At 36.6% G+C, this 10,239-nt stretch overlaps 1 long non-coding RNA gene across 1 annotated transcript; it reads right to left on the bottom strand.

Moving 5' to 3' along the window:
* Positions 1-250: 250 nt before the first annotated feature.
* Positions 251-7,611, bottom strand: LOC135153119 (uncharacterized). The gene is made up of 3 exons (XR_010292599.1): positions 7,466-7,611; positions 3,337-3,453; positions 251-2,804 (listed from the first exon to the last, which is right to left on the bottom strand). It is a non-coding gene; the product is annotated as an uncharacterized LOC135153119 (long non-coding RNA).
* Between the last annotated feature and the right edge of the window lie 2,628 nt (positions 7,612-10,239).

Raw genomic sequence — 10,239 nt, 5'->3', positions numbered from 1 at the left:
TACACTCTTTACCATTGGTCAACCATTCAATTTACACCATTGGCCATACTTTATAGACCACAAGTGTACTGTGAATGGTAGACCAATGGTTTACACTGAATGATAGACAGTAGACCAAAGGTGTACAATGTATAGTAGGCCAATAAAGTACAGTGAATGGTAGACCAATGGTGAACAGCATATATAGCTCGGGTTAATGGTAGGTTTGATAATGGATTAAGTATGCACAAGAAAAAAATGATGAAAACAGTTATTTCAAGAACGTCAAATGTTTTTACTATAAGAAGTTTAAGTACAGCATAAATGGAACACAGTATTCACAAGTATAGACTTTATAATTAAAGCACATAAGTTATGAATATATATGACTTTGCTCCTCGTTGACATCTATACTCTGTCAATCTTGGTATCTAAAATAAACATGTATCAAGACAGAGTTTAATTGAAAAACACAACAAATGAATAACATTTCCAAGAATAAACATGTTCTCTCTGATGGCTTTTTACGTGGATTGAGTACTTGGCAAAACCACTGTTCTGCAAACAAACCTGATACTTGTAATACAATAACCTTGATTTTAAATCTGTTGTGTGTAATTGCTTTCACACAGCTACTTCAATGACATTAATAAAATGTTTTTTTTACTAATAAGTTCAAGTACAAAAGAGTGGAACCCAGTATTGACAAGTACATGTATGGCATAAAAGCACCAGCATTATGAATACATGTGACTGCACGACTCTACAAGAGGTCAATGATTGCACTCCACATAGATATTATGTTAATCTTCCTATAAACAAATCTACATGTAAGACAGAGTTTGGACAACAAACTGATGAACACCAAATTTCGAAGATTAAACTCAAAATGTGTGATAGCCTTCACATGGCCAAATGATTCATTAAAGGTAAAGAGTACCAAACTTAGAGGAAATAAATATCCCCAAAAAGGGGGAAAATAGTACCCCCATAAAAATAGAACCTCCTAATATTTCTATATTTTCTTTTCACCTAAAAGATATATCAAACGGCGTGTTTCTACATAGAATCGTTAAAAGGTATTACCCGCGTAAGTATCCAGAATCCCGGAAAACTTTCCTGTAGAATTTTGTAGAAACAGACGCGATGCGGTTTATTGATAAACTGCTTCAAGCAAAATATGGTTTCTCATAACCATCTCTGAGAGGTGGTTATTGCCATGTTAATCCGTTTAACTTTTCTGTAAAAACACACGGCAAAATAGCGTATCGTGTCTGGCGGACGTGCTTAATCCCGGAAGTGCAATTTCGCAGTACATATATTTGCACATTCTGGCCTTTTCGATCTCGCCAGCTGATCGTGCAACACTTATACCTGCTACATTGAGTGAGATCTACCACAAATTTTGAAAATTTTCCTAAGAAGATGCAATTTTGGACATATGTACAATGCAACGTGAGGTTATAGGTTGAATTTTCCGATTTCCGCCGTATTTGCAACGCGAAAAGCGAATTAATCAGATTATTCGGTTTGTAGAAGCAGGTTGGTTTAAGGGCGATAAGGTTTTTCGAGTCCGGAAAAGATAAATCGTTTTTAATGATTTTCTGTAGAAACATGCCAAAAGTTTATCATAAATACATTAAAGATACATAAAGAAATAAATAATATCTATATCAAAAATAGAATATATAGAATAGAATAATAAAGAATATTTTATGAAAATAGAAAAAAAAACAAGAAAAATAGCGACATCTTTTTTTAATATTTTGCAAATCATATAGAAAATAATTCTTAGTAGCACATCTATTTTTTAACTATTTCCCATAGTTCAAATATACAAGATTCCCACTTATTTCTTTTTTGTCTATTTTTGTTGTGTTGAATCAGATGAATAACTCAACTATGTGTGAGAAATAATATAATTTTTGTCTTACACAGTAAATCAGTAGCCAATCGTAATTTTTTACAACCTAGCTTGGACAAAATTTGAATTCATATAATACAAAAAAATATATAAATTGGGATCTTGTATATTCATGAGGACTTGCAGAGAACAGTTTTACCAAAAAATAACAACTTTAATTCGTCATAATTTCATTAATCCTCATTCAATTTTGATGAAATTTTCAGTGTTTTTTTGTCTGATGTACTCTTTGAATTTAAATCACATACCTTTCAGTCTAGAGTACCAAGCCCTTCAATCAAATGGGTTGGACGACCGGTTACATTTTACATATAACATAGTTATAAGGATAATGAAGGGGACCATAGAAAGAAAGCATGAGAAAAGGGGAGATTTAGGTAGGAAGAGAATTAATCAGAAAAGCATAATGTTGACAATTTCGTTAAAATCTGATAACAAAGTCTTTGATTTGAAGGTTTAGCAACATTTTGGGAAAAATTACTGGAATGTGCACATGATCGTCAGGAATATGTGTTAGGCTTATGTTATAAAATGAAATCATAATAATTTCATATTTTCGTACACGTGTGTATGATATGTCCCACGTAGCATAAAATGATTTCAAGCAATGCATGTGTTTACATTAAATAAATCTTCACTCCACTTTTTAGTTCTTGGAGGTCAAAATGTGAATAAACATGACTTCTTGTTATAAAATACAAAAGAACAAGTGGGGGTATGACATCAGCTTGTTAATTGTGGGTGCGTCGTGGTCTAGTGGTTCTGACTCTCACCTTTCAACAGAGTGTCGTGGGTTTGAATCCTAGCAATGGTGTTTTCCTTCAGCAACACATTTATCCACTGTGCTGCACTCGACCAAGGTGAAGTGAATGCGTACCCCGGCAAGATTAATTTCTTGCAGCTGTAATAAGGAATATGGGATGAAAATAATGCAAAGGACAGTATGTCAGCTACGGGTTCAAAACATCAATGCTTGTCGTGCGTGCAAGCTTTCTTGAGAAATTGATATATTTTTCTAAAATATCGAGAAATTTGCATAATACACTACCCTTCAATTGAATAGAACCAATTAACAAATATCAACAAAACATTTCGTACAATATGATAAAGAAATTAATGTTTAACCATAGATTAGCAGAAAATAACCCGTTATATTAATGGGAGGTTGCCCAAATGATGACAAATACCATACCACATGCATACCTGGGGCCAAAGTGTCCACCCCCCCCCCCCCCGCCAGCATATTGATTTTTTCCAGGGGGGTGTTTGAAAGAACGTGTAATCCTATAAATGGGGATGACATTGGGCCTTTTTCAGTATTTTTACCATTCCTCACAATTTTTTTTCAGCTATGCCACTGCAGGAGTACAATCTGTTTTATTTATAGGAAGCTTTGCAATTTTTTCCACTGAAGTGAATTCTTACACAATTACCTTTCACAAACTCCAGTTGTTTTCTTGTAAACGGTTTTCTGTGTTCAACACCTGTAGTTTCCTTCCCAGATAATCCTGGACCATCTACATTATCATCCAGTGTATCCGTCGTCCAATCTTAAATGAAATAAAATCAATTTGAGTGTTGGAAAATATGCATGTGCAGATAAAAACAAAAATATAATACTAATATGGTAAAACTTTCTTTAAGCTCCAAAATGCAATGATTCACTCATATACAGCATCATGATCATTTTTATTTCAACATATGCAGCAAATTCACTTGAAAATATGTTTGAAATTGATGTCACAGAAATAAAATTCCCCCACCAAAGATTTTCTGTGTGTGCATGCTGGAAATATATAGATCAATATAACACAGTTACTCTGCTGCGTAACATGTTTTGATCAGCAATCATGTAGATATGCAAGAGAAAATTATCTAATAGAAAAAGAATGATCTGAAGTCATATTTCCAGAGCAGCAGTTTTCAAAAGGTAGGCCTAATCAATTAATTGATAACATTCAATATGATTTTCTTTTCTTGGTATTGACAATCACAGTAGCGGATCCAGATGGGCACAATTGACCTGTGCCTCCCCCCCCCCCCCTTGAGAGCAATAGTCAATGGCCCGAATTCAAAAAGGTGGTTTTGAAAACCCCGGTTGAGTCCATGTTTTATGGAGATTTCCTGTATAAATTACGCTTATTTACAGCGTATATCAAAATATGTCCAATGCCGATGGGCGCTTTTGTCACAGTGCGCCAAATTGACGCCTGTTACCGTGGTTATCCACGCTATTTTAATCACGAGTCCACTGTTTTGAATTAATGAGTCCACTCTTCAAACAGTGGACTCATGAATAAAATAGCGTATCTAACCATGGTAACAGGCGTCAATTTGGCGCACTGCGACAAAAGCGCGCATCAGCATTGGACATGTTTTATACACGTGCCCGATATGCGCTAAATTAAGCGTAATTTATACAGGAAATCTGCATACACCATGGACTCAACCGTGGGTTTTCAAAACCACCTTTGTGAATTCGGGCCAATGTGTTTAATGTAAATATGGCGTCTTTACACAAGTGTGTCCCTCCTTTTGAAAGTTACAGCAAATATTTCTAACGGAAATATATACTGTGTTTACACTTAATCGGCTTTTTCATAGCGTGTAAAACACGATTAACTTGCATCGGCTCGCGGTTCAGAATCAGCAATTTGCACCACCAAAGTAGTAGGTTCAGAACCGCGAGCCGATGCAGAATCGGCTTTTTTACTACGTGTAAACAGAAAGCCGATTCTGCATCGGCAATTGGTGCGCATTTCATTTACTTTACCATTGTGACATAATTGTAAGCGCACGGATCCAGCGTTGTCTTTATTATGACGTATATTGTTGGTGAGCGTATCAATTGAGGTTTTTGACACGAGAGCCAATTCTGCACCGCAAGCTGTAACAGCGTGTAAATGCAGTGCAAGATAAACCAAAAGCCGATTCTGCATCGGCTTTTGGTTCTGAATCAAAAGCCGATCAAGTGTAAACACGGTAATTGTCTCATACACAAGTAAAGATCTCTTTTTTTGTGCTTGTTAAAGTTTCCTGGGAAAATGTGCCCCCCCCCCCCCTTGAGAAATCCAGGATCCGTCCCTGGACAATCATATGCCAGTGGGTGAATTCTAGACATTATTTTGGGCAAGTTTCTGATCAGTAAATAAATAAACACAGATAAAAAGTGATCACAGGACAAACTTAATTTAAAAGAATATAATTAACTTTAAAAATGGATATGCCTAGCCCTATGAAAGGATCTCAGATTATTCTCCCGCAGTAATGCAGTTTCACACCAGCCAACTTCGAGCAAAATTTTCCACCAGAAATTGTCTACACACATTTTGAGGTCAATACACAGTATGCCCACCATTTTTCCAAACATCACGATCGGGAACGGCGGTATTTTGGCTCCATTCCCGATGTTATCGTAATAGTGGGAGCCATGCCTGGGTGGGATTCAGAGACCAGTGAGTTGGGGGATTTTCCCCAGGCCAAGCCGGTCCGGGTTGAGAGCCAAAACAGCGAAGATCAGAAGCTGTTATGTCTCCGAAAAATACCAAATAAACACCAAGATAATGTGACCATTTACCACTATTCATAAACCAAGCTCATCTATTTTCTCGAATAATCTAACTTAATTTATCCTTTACATGAATTTCAGCCACTTTGAGCAGTGGAAACAGCATTATTTTAGCTTTGATCTCGACGTCTTAGTTAAAATTCTTAGTCAGATTTTGCCAAACGAACGCAGAGGGCAGCAACACTGTTGACTTCGTGTTTGCGCGTTGTAATCGCTAACTACAGCAAATATCCAAATAAATATACGGTGGAGTGAGACCCTAAATCTGATAACTCGAATGATGAAATCATGGTGGAAGCCGGAATAAAGATGTTCCTGATGCTCAGTGAATTGATTCGGACAAATATTTAGGTTAAATTAGTTTGCTAACATCGCAGGGTATGAAAGTGCATTCGGGATTAGCGGGGCCAGATTTTTCTTAGGGCTGCAGCAGCGGTGTTGAGCGGTGGCTCCGAGTTCCGGGCCGATCCAGGACCCATAATTTTTTTTGCTAAACCTTCCGGTCCGGGCTCAAGCCAGGTTATCTTTGCGGGCCCCAACATTAAACATTACGTTATCGTTCAAATTCTCAGTCAGACATCACTTTGCTTGGCTTTGCCATTATTTATAAGGACTGAAGTTAGCGACCAAAAGATTTGCCTGCGGCAGTTTGCATGATTTGGTTACGAACTTCAGTCCATATCAAAATTACGGCAAAGCAATGCATGAGGATTCAAACAATGACGTAGAGATCGAAGCCGATATACAGCTGTTCCCGATATTCGGAAAAGCGGTGGGCATATGGACATTCAACTGCAATTCAGACTTGATATGACATTTGAGAACAACATTTGGTGGTGAATTTTGCTCGAAGTTGGTCGGTGCGAAATTAGCGCCCAATCCCACGGAAAAATCCCAAGGAAAAAATTCAGAAATTGTGATTTTAGTCAGCTGGCATGGCTGAGTTCAGATTAGTTTAGGCCCTTTTTGGGGGGGATACATTTACATATACATGTAAACTACGAATTTTGTTTACAAACGTCAAAAACTATGCCAATTTTTATATTTGAACAAATTATATCGTATTCATAATCATATGTAATAAATATTCTAAAAACCTTAGGCCTAACCAGGAAGAAAATATCACATAACTCACTAATACCAAAATCCCGCCATGTTTTCAGAACACTTCTTGATTTATCATGGAATATTTCTCTGCCTCAATTTCTAAAATATTTTAATTCCAAACAGTTGTAGGTTTTCTCTGAATAATTATTGCAGTCTCTCTAGAAAAATTGAATAGGAATCGTTTGTCACTCTCTCCAGTCACAGTTACGCACACAAAGTGCACATTTTACCATTGAAATTCCATGCGCAATAAGTGGTGCGTAGCTTTTTAGGGCCTGCGTAGCCTTTAAGGCTTTACTTTATGTTTTAAAATTTAGGACACCTTACCATGTTTCACCTGAATACTACCATGTCCATGTCATCTTAATTTACCAACATTATCTACCAACAACAACAAATTATAGGCCTCATTCCAGAGCAATATTTTTCGGCAAGGTTTCCATTTCAGTGAAACAATGTCAATGTTGTGCAGTAACCAATGGCCTAATTGACACTTTGACAGTCAATGTCATGACAGTACTGCACTATACAGCATTAATTTAAGTTTAACAAGTCATTCATTCATTAATTCATACCGGTATTCAGAGATGGTTTTGTAAAACATTGACAATAGATATCAGGCCATACGAGCGAATTACTACTCAATGACAATGCTCGGCTCAGCTCACCTCATCCAATACAAAGCATATTAACGCACCCCATAATCCATTTCGCCAGAGACAGGCGCGTCCCGGCCCGCGCCAACGGGGCAGTGGCGGTGGCAGTGAATCCCCGTACCGTGGCAGTACAACGACATCTAACAGTAACACTAACAGTAACATTCTAGAAAATCAGGCCGAGCCACTAACTACGAAAACAATATCAAAGAAAATTTTTATCTAACTTACTGTTTAGCGTATTCTGCGAACGAATTTGAAGTCGTTGTCCGAATCTGACCTGTGTTCCTTTAGTTTATGATAAATTATAGACGGACTTCTGAACAGCAAAACAGTGGTTGATCGGGTTCTTTTTTGAAATATTGCAATTGGCGGTTACATGCGTACGTGCGCGCGCGCGTGCGAGAACAACATGCACTTACATACATAGAGCGAGCTAGCTAGCTAGCAGCGCAGCCAACACATCCCGATATTGGGGGGGGGGGGTAAATCAAGACCAAATCAGGGGGAGGGGGCTTTTTAGCCAAGATACATCCCGATATGGGGGAGGAGTGAATTGCATGTAAGACCAAATCAGGGGTGTCTTTTTCTTGATTGGTTCTGGGTTGGCAATTAACCATGCAGTCAATTTTTGCCACTGCTTATCCTTTGAAAGGATCTATGAAAAAAATCATTTAGCTCAATTTTTTTCTGTTCAATAATTCCATGTCTTTCTTTTTTTTCTTTTTCCTTCTTTTTTTCTGTTCAGTCTTTCTTCTTTTCTTTGTCTTAGTCTTTTTCTTTTCTTTTTTTAAAATTAATTTTTCTGTTTTTCGATATATATATTTTTTACTTATTTCTTTTTTCCTTTTCTCTCTTTGTTTAATTTCGCTTTTGTTTTGATTGCAATTGAGAATTTCGTTCATTAGATTTTTTTCTGTTACATATATTGTACTAGCCTGGCGGCAGGGAATTTTGATACTGGGGGGGGGGGTAATAACAATAACAGACAAATCATTTCAATTAAGCATGTAATGACCGGCCTAGAATAGCTCTCCTCTTTATAAACACCATCCATGAGTGAGAAAAAATAATTAAAACACAATTTGTAAAGAAAAAAAAAGAGGAACGTTTTATGATTAAAAGCAGTAGTAGCGATATATAAATTGGCCGGGAGGGGGCTTTGGTCGTTGCAGACCAAAATCAGGGTTTGCCGATGGGAATTTCAATAGGGGTTTGGGGAGGAAGACAACCAACAGTGAATTCATTTTAAGCAAAATAATGACCTATGGGGCATTGCAAGAAACTTGCAATTGAACGCAAGTCAATTTCAAACTCCAAAATCAATTGTAAGGCTTACTTTTCATTGCAAACTTGCAACTGATTTATTGTTTCTTCCATCAATAAATCTATAAATTGGTTTACTTTAGATGAAATTAGTCTATCACTTGTAATTTGCAACCGAATTTTGGGATTGACTGCAAATATTTTCCTGCAACACCCCATAGCTCTCTTTATAAAAAGTGGCCATAATTAAATAAGAAAATTAATTTAAAAATAGAACAAAACTTTCAAGAAGGGGGGGGGGGGGGCGTTACATAAAAAAAACTGTATACCGTACAGATAGGAGAGGTGGTGTGCCGTTCAAATTATACCAAGAAACAAAAAGAGAAAAGAAAGGATGGTGAAATGTACAATTTTCTATTTAGTACGATACACATCTTGTTCATGCTCTTTAAAACTTGCATGTTTTAATTTCAAGATTTTTACGGTAAATGATGATTATATTCTTCCCTTTCGGGAGCGGCTGTGAAATAATTTGTCCGTTGATATTAAGGTACAATAAAAACCCCTTTTATCAAATAAGATTTCATTGACTCCTTTTATTTTTGCACTCAATGCATCAGATATAAATTTAGAAGGTAATATGTACAATTGTAAAATATAACAAATTAATGATATTGTATTTTAAGCACTAGTTCAATAATATTTAAACACATATAGGCCTTTTACTTAATAAAGACAAAGACAATTTAAAAATAATGCAACAGACCATGTTTGCCATCATGAGCGAATGGGCCTGATTTGGGGAAGCTGCTCGCATAAAAGTCACAACTCAAAATTTTAATAATTCTAATTTTTAATCTTTGATCTTTTTTTTCTTTAAATCTTCGGAATTATGTTATTGGGTAATGCAATTGGGCATACCATTCACCATTAGCATAAATATCATATATTAGGCACACACCACTAAGCCACAATTGCGTTACAATTATCCGACAACTATCCATTAATTATACCACTATATAGGTACATACTACTGAGACACCATATTGGGCATATGGTATACCATTGATACAAATCATACCATTACACATATACCACTGAGACTATTGGATACCACTGAGACACCATTGGGTATATGGTATACCATTCACCATACCAATCATATCATTATAGAGGCACATACTACTGAGACACCATTGATTACCACTGAGACACCATTGGTATATGGTATACCATTCATCATACCAATCATACCATTAGAGGCACATACTACTGAGAGTCTGAGACACCATTGTATACCACTGAGACACCATTGGGTATGGTATACCATTAATCATACCAATCATACCATTAGAGGCAAATACTACTGAGACACCATTGTATACCACTGAGACACCATTGGTATATGGTATACCATACACCATACAAATCATACCATTAGAGGCACACACTACTGAGACACCATTGAATACCACTGAGACACCATTGGGTATATGGTATACCATTCATCATACCAATCATACCATTAGAGGCACATACTACTGAGACACCATTGTATACCACTGAGACACCATTGGGTATGGTATACCATTCATCATACCAATCATACCATTAGACACATACCACTGAGACACCATTGGGTATATGGTATACCATTTACCATTACATAAACTACCACTTACCATTAAGAACTTACCATTGAAACACCACTTAAATACCATTCGCTTACCATTTACCAT

This window comes from Lytechinus pictus, chromosome 2, assembly GCF_037042905.1.
Source record: "Lytechinus pictus isolate F3 Inbred chromosome 2, Lp3.0, whole genome shotgun sequence".
Taxonomy (NCBI): domain Eukaryota; kingdom Metazoa; phylum Echinodermata; class Echinoidea; order Temnopleuroida; family Toxopneustidae; genus Lytechinus; species Lytechinus pictus.
Note: the sequence above shows the minus strand (reverse complement) of the source record. Positions and strands in the feature narration are given on the sequence as shown.